This window comes from Psammomys obesus, unplaced genomic scaffold (assembly GCF_907164565.1).
Source record: "Psammomys obesus unplaced genomic scaffold, mPsaObe1.curated_primary_1811, whole genome shotgun sequence".
Classification (NCBI taxonomy): Eukaryota; Metazoa; Chordata; class Mammalia; order Rodentia; family Muridae; genus Psammomys; species Psammomys obesus.
The window spans coordinates 1,442,594-1,454,714 of record NW_026591643.1 but is presented as its reverse complement, the minus strand read 5'-3'; the positions used below and the strand labels follow the sequence as shown (position 1 = coordinate 1,454,714).

General features: G+C 46.0%; 1 pseudogene; it reads left to right on the top strand.

The window, feature by feature from the left end:
• The first annotated feature begins 6,298 nt into the window (after positions 1–6,298).
• Positions 6,299–7,887, top strand: LOC129680087 (uncharacterized; annotated as a pseudogene).
• The last annotated feature ends 4,234 nt before the right edge of the window (positions 7,888–12,121 follow it).

Sequence of the window (12,121 nt, the reverse complement as noted above, 5' to 3'; positions counted from 1 at the left end):
GAATGACTGCATAATGTGTGAGTAAGAGGTCTACGGCATTTACATCTAAACAGCTAACAGACCACTTTTGACGGGCCAGCACTTCTAAGACTAACTGGCTAATAGGAAATGAATTCAGGGACCCTGACCTTAGGCTCACTCTCAACTCACTGAACAAACGGCTCATTCAGAAAGCCTGTGGAGACATTTGGGTCACTTATATGATGCCAAGGTCTATTCATTGCCAAGGAACACGGGGTTATTTGCTTCATGTCCCAGATGGAAATATCCTTCGGTCCCCTAGCAGCCTGAGTGGTAGTACATCCTGCTTACACTGGCTCAGCACCCGTTCTAAACCACCTGCTCCTGGCAGTGTCAGAGGATGCTTAGAGCTACCGAAGCCACCTGCTTAGCTCCAAAAGCTAGCATGGCCCACTGGAAACCAGAGGCAGAGACAGATTTAGGAGGCAAAGAGATTACTGGAAAGTAACTCTTGAAGGACCAGAGGAGCTAGGAAGCAGCAGAATCAAGGAAGGGAAGCTGTCCTGTGTTAGGCAGACATGCTATGTCACACTTCCGTTCAGTCATTGGAGAGTGCACCCCAAAGAGACCAGCATCTTAGCTCAAAGATGAGGGGGGTCCAAAACAATTAACAGCTGGGACTGCCAGCTACCCACACTCCTTTCTTCAAGGTTGGAGGTGGGCTCTAAGCTATGCCAGCTTCATGTCTGCTGTTCCATTCTGCTATCCTCAGGCAGTCTTTTCCTAGGAGGTCTTAATGGGTAGCTGTCCCAGGAACACTGCAATACAAAGATGTTTAGGTGGGCATCTGTAGGCCCACTGAGGCCAAGAGCCATGCTTACACACTGCTGCCTGCTCAGAAGGGTCAGCATTTTGCAGGCATATAATTAGCACCCAGTAACCAATAGTTGAATAAAGGGATGTAGGATGACACAGGAAGATGGAGGGGTTGAGGAGCTGACTCAGTGGTTAAGAGCCCTTGGTTTTTTAGGGAACCCAGGTTGAGTTCCCAGCACCCACATGGTAGCTCACAGGCGTCCATAACTCTAGTTCCAGGGGATCTGACACACACATAAAGGAATCTAATTTTTAAATGAAAAAAATGAACTAGACCAACAGGAAATAGGCAAAGGTCGTTCTAGGAAGCAGGGAGAATATATATGCAGAGGCCGGAAGTGGGGAGAGCATCTATGCAAAGACCATGACAAGCGTAAGTACAGACAGTTCAAAGAACCAAAGAAAAAGCTGCTTTGCTAGAGCATAGTGAGCATGGGACCCGCAAAGTGAGTCGAGGCTAGAGAAGGGGTTGTGTCAGTTTACCAGGGCTACCCTCACAGCGTCATGCAGTATTGGTGACTTCAACAGCAGAAATTAAATGTTCTCATTTTGCCGGAGCCAGCCAGCAGAGTCGAACGGTTCTTGAGTCAGGAGTGAGGATTAAAATTAATAAAAAACACACAGCACACAGGAGGCTTTTTTAAGAGGGTCCACACTCGACAGCCACAGCAGCAAGTAGCCTTAGCAGCAACCTCAAGCCTCTGCAGCAAAACTAGCAGTAACGTAGCAGCAACAGCCAGCCTTTTTTTATTGTAGAGCTTTTAAGCCAGAGTAGAAACATCTCAGAACAATGGGTTAATTTCCACCAGGAGCTGGAGCAAGAGGTGTGATCTTTACAAGCTATCCCACCTGCTGTCACAAACAAAAGGAGATGGACTTGCAAATTCTTCCCTGACTTAGTGAAGGCCTGGTAAAATCAGTCTTTCTGCTGAGATTTAAATATCAAAGCAGCTGCCAGAGGCACGGCTCCTGACAGGTCCCCCTTTTTTATATTTTTTAAAATTGGCCATAACTTAAGAGTTATGGAGCAGAAGATTGTGCCTGTCTTAGGTTGTTTCTCTCGAAAGATATATCTTTATTTGTACATGAATTTTATCATTCATGCCCTATAATATATCCCAGAGAAATCTTACCCATCATTGACTACCAACCTCTGCTAGGGTAGACACTGTGGTATGATCTTGTGCAGATCAGCTCAGCTTTGACATACTAAAAGGCCTTTAGGCAGGTTTGTTGTCACCGATAGGAGCATCTCCTATCACAAGTCAAGTCCAAAATAACACTCCACAAAAGTGACTTAGCAGGTGACTCCTTGTGTAAATTACCAAGTCTGAGGAACATTTACAGGAACCATAGTAAAAGGCTGTCGAACAATCAGAACCATTTGAAAGCTTACAAATACAGTTTGTCAGTTTACATTGAAGGCAAGAAACATTAAAGTTTGAATCTTGTTAACATTTCCAAACAACAAAGCAAAAGGAGAATTTACATAGGCAGTTACAGGGCCTCCCAAGAGTTTCTGAAGCAAGCTTGTTTTGCTCTGCTGAAAACCAGAGTCAGACCAAAGTTTCACAGTTAGTCCTCTTTTTCATTCTTCCTGATTTTGTTGAGAATTGTCCTCATTAACAGAACAATCAAGTCCAGTCCATTGTATAAGAGGTGTCTCTGTATGACGTCTTCTCCCAGGAGCAGGATGAAACAAAAGCGGGTCAGGAGCTTAAGTTCAACAATGCAGCTTTTCGGTTCTCAGTCAGGGCAGAATTCAAGACTGTCTGTAGCAGGAACATCCTCCTTCTGGGGAACAACTCCTGTAAATCGCACCAGCCTCTCTGGGATCCACCTGGCTTCTTTTGCGTCCTGTGGAAAAACACAAACATGCCCTCTTCCCCATATTAATACAGGGTCTGGGCCCTGCCATACTCCAGTAATCGGATCTTTCCATTTTACTTGGGCATAATTATTTTTGGTGTTAGGATGCCACAATCGATCCGTGGCAGAACGGCCTTGTATATCCACATTCAAAAAATTTTAAATAGAGCATGATTAAGATTTGGGGATATGACTCCCCCTTTTTTATTTTTTGCAATTGATTTTTAAGAGATCCATGGGCAGGCTCCATAATTTTTTAGCCTTAAGGATTATATGGCATACCTGTTTTATGATAAAATGTTGAAAAGGTTGACTAATATATGTAGTACCATTATTAATCTTTATAATGGAAGAAATAACAATTGTAGCAAAACATTTTAGTTTTTTAAATTTGGGGATATGAATAATGTCTATTTGTCGTTTAGAATGTTTTTATATCTTTAAAAAAGACAGACAAAATACCTTGTTATTTGTTGAATTTAATTTTTTATGACCATTGAAGCTTTGTAGCAGAATTAACCATTAGCTTTCTTACAGGGAAAACTGAGAAGCTGCCTCTTTAATAGTCTTCCCTTGTAGGGTGGCAGCCATAGCTACTCCTTGAGTATAAGACGACCCGATGTCAGAACATAACCTAATATAGTCAGAAATATCTCATTTCTTCCTAAAGGGTCTCAAAGCTGCTTGGCAAACACTGTCAGCATTCTCATAAGCCAATTGTTTTACTAATAATAATCCAGACTTTTCATCACTTATAAGTCTGTTTGCTTCTTGCATTAATCTTGCCACAAAATCTTGAAACTCATCAGGTCCCTGACAGATTTTAGACAAATCCTCCACTGTCTACCTTCTTGTGGAAGTTTATTCCAGGCCCTTCAGGCAGCAGCATTTACCTGAGCATAAACAGCCATATCAAAATCCAATTGTTCTCCTATTTCCCTGTAGATTCCTTCTCCAGCAAGCATGTCATAAGTTATAGGAATTCCCTGAGCTCGATTAAGTTCAGCTGTAACTTGACAGTGCTCTGAAAATTCTGACTTCCATAATAAATGATCTCCTCCTGATAAACACATTCTGTTAATTGTTTCCAGTCCCCTGGGAAGAGGGCCTCAGTAGACAAGGACTCCAACAGAGCATGAGTAAAAGGTGCTGTAGGACCATATTTCGAGTATGCAGCTTTTAATTCTTTTAATTGTTTAAAAAGTATAGGAGCATGGACTCTCGCCATATTACCCTGTCCATCAGGTTGGTCTAGAGCTGGAACACCATAAAACTCAGTTATATCTTCTCCATTCTGCCTAGCTTCTTGTAAAGAAGCTTGTAAGGGAGATACAGATGCCCATACAGTGGACAAAGGAAAAGGTCCCTGAGAGGATCAGACTAAACTTGTAACCTCTATTTTCGAGTGTCAGGCCTGGCCCTGGTCATTTGCTTGGGCAGAGATAAGGAAGTGAGCAAGCAAAGACCTCCACTCAGCAAAGAAGATCTGCACTTGAGAGATAACATCGCCTAGCAATAAACCCAGATGGACTCAATTCTTATCCTAAACAGCCCCCGACCATCTCTCAGGCTTGCTCCTCAGAGAAGACACAGGATGAAGCTAATGGACTGCAGCCACACCTGAACTAGCTGGAAATTCCAAACACAAATTAAAGATCAGATATTCCCCAGGTGTCTGGCCAGGACTGACCAGACCTGAAAGTCAACTACCCTAGCCTCTCATCCAATTATGAGTAGCCAGGACTTCAACCCCTGAACTTCCCCGCACCCCGTCCCTTAAAAACCCGAGGCTTTTGTCTCTGGGTGCCACTCTTTGCTGACTAGCAGAGTGACCCCAATGTGCATTAGCCCGAATAAACCTCTTGCTTTTGCACCAATAAAGCCTCCGAGAGTTTGCTTTGGTCGCCTCTCTAGAAATTAAGCTCGTGCCAGGCTTAACATTGTGGTGCATTGGCAGGGAAACGAGGCATTGGAGGGAATCCGGACAGCTATTGGAGGACCTAGCTGGAGCTCTTAGAAAGTGCCACGGCTGTTGTTTGTCTTTGTCCTCTGTCTCTTTTGCTACTGTAAGTTGTTGTTGCCATTTGCCTACTGCAAGTTTGTTTGCCCCGACAGTGGCAGTGTTGTGTTCCTATTTCTCCTGAAGCTTTGGTTCTGATCTGGCTCGAGAGTATCTGAAGGAGGGGTTTGAGGCCCCCAACTGGATCGGCCCATTGTGGTGGGGCAGATGTGCTGTTAATGCTGAGGCCACAGGATGGTTTTGAGGGACGCCCTAACCTTCCCTTCTCTGAAGCAGGAGGGAGCAGAGAAATTCTGCTCCCCCAGAAATTTGTGTCTGTGCTTGAGTGCCTTAGCCGAAAAAGGCAACAACCTTTAGTCTTGAGGTCACAAACGAGGCAGCCTGTATTCTGGTTTCCTTACTTTTTAACGTTTTGTCTTGCTGTTTGCCTCTTTTTGACTTGGACAGACGACATTTTTGGACGTATATTTTAACATGGGACAGAATATATCAACTCCTCTAAACCTGGTGCTAGGCCATTGGAATGAGGTTAGAACTAGAGCCCATAATCTATCTGTTGTAATCAAGAAAGGAAAAATGGAAACTGTCTGCTCAGTCGACTGGCCAGCCCTGAAGGTCGGCTGGCTAATCACTGGGACCTTTGACTTGGATATAACCAGGGTTATATATGAAAAAGTCTTTATGCTAGGACCTCATGGTCACCCTGACTAGGTTCCTTATATCATTGTATGGCAAGATCTGATTACTGACTCACCTTCTTGGATTAGTCCTTTTCTTCCCCACAAGCCTACCCAGGTCCTGGCCATGAAGGAGGAGGGCAAGAAAGTTCTAAAAGTTCACCAAGATTCCGGAACCATGGTTCTTCTCCTTATCTTGGATTCCCCATTGCCTTACCCTCCTGCTCTACCTTTACCAGTCCAAGTTGCCTGGCTCCGCATCTTCCCCGGAGAGGCTGAGGCCCTTCATCCCTCAGCCCCTCTAACCTCCTTATACCCCTCACTCCCTGAGGCACCTAGGGAGGGCCCTGCCATGGCTACTCATAGCCAACAAGGTGCTTCCCTGGACACAACTCAGGCACTTCCACTGTGAGCCGTGGGCCAGCCCATAGAACATCAGGGAAATCAGGAGATACAGTACTGGCCTTTTGCCACTGCTGATCTATACAACTGGAAGGCTCAACACCCTCCCTTTTCTGTCAACCCCCTAGTATTAACTAATCTCTTGTAGTCAGTTCTTTTTACTCATCAGCCCACCTGGGACGATTGTCAGCAGTTGCTACAGGTGCTGTTCACCACCGAGGAACGGGAGCAAATCCTGCTGAGGCTTGAAAAAAATGTACCTGGAGACACTGGGAACCCAACCCAAAATCCTGCCAACATTGATGACACCTTCCCCCTCAAAAGACCCTAGTGGGACTTCAATAAGGCTGAAGGTAGGGAGTGCCTCAAAGTTTATCATCAGGCTCTGTTGGCGGGTCTCAAAGGGGCTGCCAGAAAGCCCACTAATTTGGCCAAGGTAAGGGAAGTTAGGCAAGGCCCTGAAGAGTCCCCTTCCGAGTTCCTGGAGCGACTCATGGAGGCTTTTAGACAATTCACTCCATATGATCCTGAAAATGATGATTATCGGCCAAATGTAGCTATGACCTTTGTAGAGCAGTCCAGTAAGGATATTCGTAGAAAGTCACAAAGGGTAGATGGATTGTAGGATAAGACATTGAGGGAATTAGTGCAAGCAGGAGAATGGGTGTTCAAGCAGAGAGAAACAGAAGAAGAAAAAGAGGAAAGAAAAGAGAGGGAACAAGAAAAAAGGGACATGGAGAGAGAAAAAAGACAGGATAGAAACCTCCAGCGAATCCTAGCCATAGTAATAAGAGAAACCTCAGGTGGAACTGAAATCAAAGGAAGAGCCCCACTGAAAAAGAACCAGTATGCATACTGTAAGGAGATGGGTCACTGGGCTTGTGACTGCCCCAACAGAAAGCATGAGGGCTAGGGGCTCACAAAAATAATCGCCAATGGAATGATCAGGGGGCCCGCCCCAAGGTATTAGCCCTGGAGGAAGATAAAGACTAGGGAGGTCAGGGCTCGGAGCCCCTCCCTGAGCCAGGGTAACTCTGAAAGTGGAGGGGCAACCTACTCAATTCCTAGTAGACACAGGGGTTCAACACTAAGTGCTACTCCATACGACGGGCCTCTTTCAAATAAAAGGTCCTGGGTGCAGGGGGCTACTGACATTAAACTATCCTCATGGACTACCTGAAAATCTGTGGATCTAGGGACGGGACAGGTATCCCACTATTTTATGATCATTCCAGATTGCCCCTACCCCCTGCTGGGCCAAGATTTATTATCCAAGATGGGGGCCCAAATTCACTTTCTCCCTGAGGGACCACTAGTTAAGGACCTGATGGAAAGCCCATCCACTTGTTGACCCTAAAATTGGATGATGAGTGCTGCTTGTATGAATCCAGGAGCCAAATGCAACCGGGATGGACAAATGGCTACAAGCCTTTCCTTTGGCATGGGCAGAAACAGCAGGAATAGGAAAGGTCATTCATCAGCCTCCAATAGTCAACGAGCTGAGAGCCCAAGGCACCCCAGTAGCAATAAAGCAGTATCCTATGTCCAAAGAGGCCCATGCAGGCATCAAACCTCATATTAAATGGCTCCTCCAACTAGGAACTCTCAGACCCTGCCAGTCTGCCTGGAACACTCCCTTATTACCAGTTAAGAAGCTTGGAACACAGGATGATCGACCCATTTAGGACCTAAGGGAAGTGAACAGGCGAGTGATGGACTCACACACCCAACGGTGCCTAAACTTTACACTCTGCCCCTGGCCAGGACTCGGTACACTGTCTTCGACTTGAAGATGCCTTCTTCTGCCTACCCCTGGCGCCTTCTAGCCAGGACATTTTTGCCTTTGAATGGAAAGACCCTGACGAGGGCATAACGGGGCAACTGACCTGGACACAGCTACCTCAAGGATTCAAAAACTCCCCAACCATCTTCGACAAAGCCCTGCACCGTGACCTGGCAGGATTTCGTACCCAAAATCCCCAGGTAACTCTCTTACAGTATGTAGATGACCTCCTCATCACTGCGGAAACTGAACAATTATGTTCCCAAGGGACTGAGCGACTGTTGCAGGAACTGGAGTAACTAGGCTATCGGGCCTTTGCTAAGAAAGCTCAAATCTGCCAAGAGGAGGTAAGCTACCTGGGGTACTGATTAAAAGAGGCCAATGGTGGCTGTCGGAGGCTAGGAAATGGACCATCCTGGCCCTCCCGACGCCCAAGAGCCCCAAGCAAATGAAAATTCCTAGGCAGTGCCGGGTTTTGCAGGCTTTGGATTCCAAGCTTTGCTGAGATGGCGGCCCCGCTCTATCCCCTCACAGGAAGGACATCCTTTCTATTGGGGTGAGCGAGACAGTGGCACTTTGATGATATCAAAACGGCCCTTCTGTCAGCATCAGCCTTAGGACGCCCAGATGTTAGCAAACCCTTCCAGCTATTTGTGGATGAACGATTGGGAATTGCTAAGGGAGTACTGACCCAGAAGCTGGGCCCATGGAAACAACCCATTGCTTATTTGTCAAAAAAACTGGACCCAGTGGCTGCTGGATGGCCTGCATGTCTGAAAATAGTGGCTGCCACTGTCCTATTCATAAAAGATGCTGACAAACTGGCTCTGGGACAGAATTTAACTATTACAGCTTCACATGCCTTAGAGAGGATCACCAAACAGCCCCCAAACCGCTGGCTCACTAACGCCAGAATGACCCACTATCAGACTCTGCTCCTGAATACAGATTGCATCAACTTTAGCCCACCCACAGGACTTAATCCAGCCTCCTTGCTTCCTGATCCGGAAATGGATGCTCCCCTTCACGACTGCCAGCAGTCTGGCGACTAACCATGCAAGAAGAAAGGACTTAACTGACCAGCCCCTGCCAGATGGGGCTGGTCAGTTAAGACCAGATAGGAGCAGCTTCTTGATGGACGGGCAAAGGAGGGCAGGAGCAGCGGTAGTGGATGAAGAACAAATAAAATGGGTTGAAGCCTTGCCTCCTGGCACCTCTGCTCAGAAAGCAGAATTAATTGCTTTAACTCAAGCCCTCAACCTAGGAAAGAACAGAAAAATTAATATCTACACTGATAGCAGATATGCCTTTGCCACGGCCCACATACATGGGACCATATACCAACAAAGAGGACCTTTAACCTCAGAAGGAAAATAAATCAAGAATAAGGAAGAAATAACTAAGCTGCTAGATGCACTCTTTCTGCCCAAGAAGGTAGGCGTCATCCACTGCCCAGGGCACCACAAAGGAAACTCCCCAAAAGCCCGGGGGAAAAATATGGCAGATCGAGCTGCAAGGACAGTTGCCATGCAATGTTTGACCCCCACCCTACTGACTGGGTCACAGAGAAACTGGACAAACTGAAAAATGACTGGACCAGAGGATGGCCTGACCTGCAATACTCAACGGAGGAAGAAAACCTCATCTCTCATTACCCCACCAACTACAAGACCAAGCAAGGACATTGGAAGACACAGAAGGGAGAGACCATCCTTCCCAAAGATGCTGCCTTGGACCTGATTCAAAAGATGTACAGGTGGATGCACTTGGGACAGAGAAAATTAGTTGACGCTGTTAAAGGATCTCAGGTATTTGTTCCAGGACTGAGGACTTTGGTAGACCGAGCAGTAAATAAATGCCAGGTTTGTGCTCAGGTAAATGCCTGCAGACCTCAGAATGGGCCTGGGAAGAGACCTAGAGGAAACCATCCAGGTGGATTGTGGGAGGTAGACTTCACAGAAATAAAACCTGGTAAATATGGCTACAAATTCCTGTTAGTTTTTGTAGATACCTTTTCAGGATGGGTAGAAGCCTTCTCCACCAAGCACGAGACTGTGTGCTATCCTTCCTTCAGGTCCCGGATAAATAAAATATATACCTGCTTCCCCCCAGTAATAGTTGGTGGGCTTGCAATTCAGGGTTGACCCCTTGTGTGCACTCTTAGATCCTCCAACAAACAGGTGAACTCTGTGTACTGGTCCAGCTGGTACCCAAGATCCTTTACCACCCTTTCGAGGACCTTCTGGATTGCTGAGACCACAAAGGTAAAGTAGCCAGGCCTAAGAGGGAAATAGCCACAGCTCGGACTCTTCCTTTTCTCTTGGGCTTGGGCATTGCTAGAACAGCTACAGGTGCTTCCTCCCTAGTTCTCCAGGACAAAAATTACCAAAGCCTTAGAACAGCAATCGACGAAGATATTCAAAGAATAGAACAGTCAGTGACCAGGCTAAAGGAATCACTAACCTTCCTGTCTGAAGTAGTCCTACAAAACAGAAGAGGGCTAGATTTACTCTTTCTAAAAAAAAAAAAAAGGGGGGGGGCTTTGTGCAGCCTTAAAAGAAGAATGCTGTGTTTATGTAGATCATTCTGGGGTAATTGAGGATGCCATGGCTGTCACCAGTGCCTGATTATGCCAGAGGACTTTAACTGAGACACCACAAAGAGCGGCAAGGTATTGATAAAAGCCAACGCCACAATAATTTTTGAAAGCTGCTTTAATCACACTAATCACACAGATATCTAAGAATTGCATGGCACATTACACATCTTATGGGGAATACAACCTGGCCACAGGTACGGGCTCGGACACTTTTGTCTGCAGTGTCGGTATCTTCTAGGTCCCGGAACTTCTCAGTTCCAGCCGGACCTCAGACGTGACTTCTGATGACTTGATAGGCCTCTGAGTTTCTCTGCTCCAGCCAGGCCTCAGATGCAAAGGAAGCTGTGGTTGCTCTGGAGATGCCTTCCAGGGCCGGTCTGATAAGGTGGTCCTTATAGGGCCAGTTTGTTAAGGTGGTCTGGGATTTTCAAACAGCTGTTTGGGAACTGGCTGGTTATCGGTGGTCTCGAGGCTTACTCACCAAAGAGTTTAGCCTGCTGCATCTGCGTGGGCTCAGGCTCCAGTTTTTATACATTTTTCAGGGCATAGCTTTGACTTACCACTCATTCACATGCACCAGCTGCTAATCGGCTGGCATTACCTAATTTCATTACTTAGTGCCTTAAGGGCGTTACTTTAATTTCTATACTTTATTCTAAAACATCACTTAGCCTACTACTCTTTCACACACACACCAGCTGCTAATCAGCTGATATTATTTAATTTCACTACTTAATGCCTTAAGGGTGCTACTTAGTTACTGTTACTAAGAATATCTTCTAATCTAACCCTGACAGCTGTGCTGTTTTACAAGCTCTCAATGCCTTAAGCGCGTTGCCCAGTCACTATCCCCAAAAGTGTCTCTTAATTTTGCTCCTGACAGCTCTGCTGTCTTTCAGGTTCATTACAATGGCAAAGGTACAGGAAGGCCTTGCCAAAAGAAAAAGAGAACGGGAGGCCAACCAAAGTTGGTTTGAGTCCTGGTTTAATAGCACTTCCTGGCTTACTCCTCTGCTGTCAACCCTAATGGGACCCCTAGCTACTATGTTTTTTTAATGTTTGGACCCTGCATCATAAATTGCCTGGTCGCATTTATTAGGGAAAGGATTAGTACAGTGCAAGTTGCTTATGCTGAAGCAACATTGCCAAAGAGTAAACATGGTGAAACTGAAGCAAAGGACTAAAATAAAATCTCAAATTACAGGCTAAGGTAACTGCCCTCTCCCCAACCTTCGACTAGCATTTCAGCCTTCCTAGCCCACGATCCAACGGTCAGCGTTGAAGAAGCTCCAGAAGACGGATCTCCGACCCTGTTAGTATTTTAGAACACAACCTGCTCCTGGGTTACCCAGCAACCTATGATGTCATCATGTGTCGCCAGCCCAGTGGCCACACCTGGAAGGCGTGGTTACCTTGCCCCTTAATGGGCCAACCCCAAAAGGTGGTCTCTCTCTTACTCTCTCTCTTACTTTCCCTCTTACACTCTTACTTTCTCTCTTATACTCTTTCTCTCTCTTGGGGCACCCCCTTTTCCCCTTCCCTTTTCTCTCTATCTCATGTTCTGCTTCCCCCTTCCTCCATACCCTCCTAATAAACGTCTTGCAGAGAATATCGGTTAACCAGCCTCATTGATTTTTAATAAATAATAACAAGTGCTTCTCCAGAGAACAGAGGAATGTAAAAGTTCCTGACATTGGCCATCTGTGAGGGCAGAGATAAGGAAGAGAACAAGCAGAGATCTCTACTAGGTGGAGAGAAAATCACCAGCTGGCGCCTGTAAGATAAACTTTGTTTGGAAATTGGGCCAAATGGCCCCAATCCTTCTCGTGAATAGCTCCTGACCTTTGACCCAAAGCCTGTAGCCCCCACTCCTCAGAACAGACACAGGATGACTTAATCACTCTCCTACCTTTAATTGCAGCTATATCTCATAT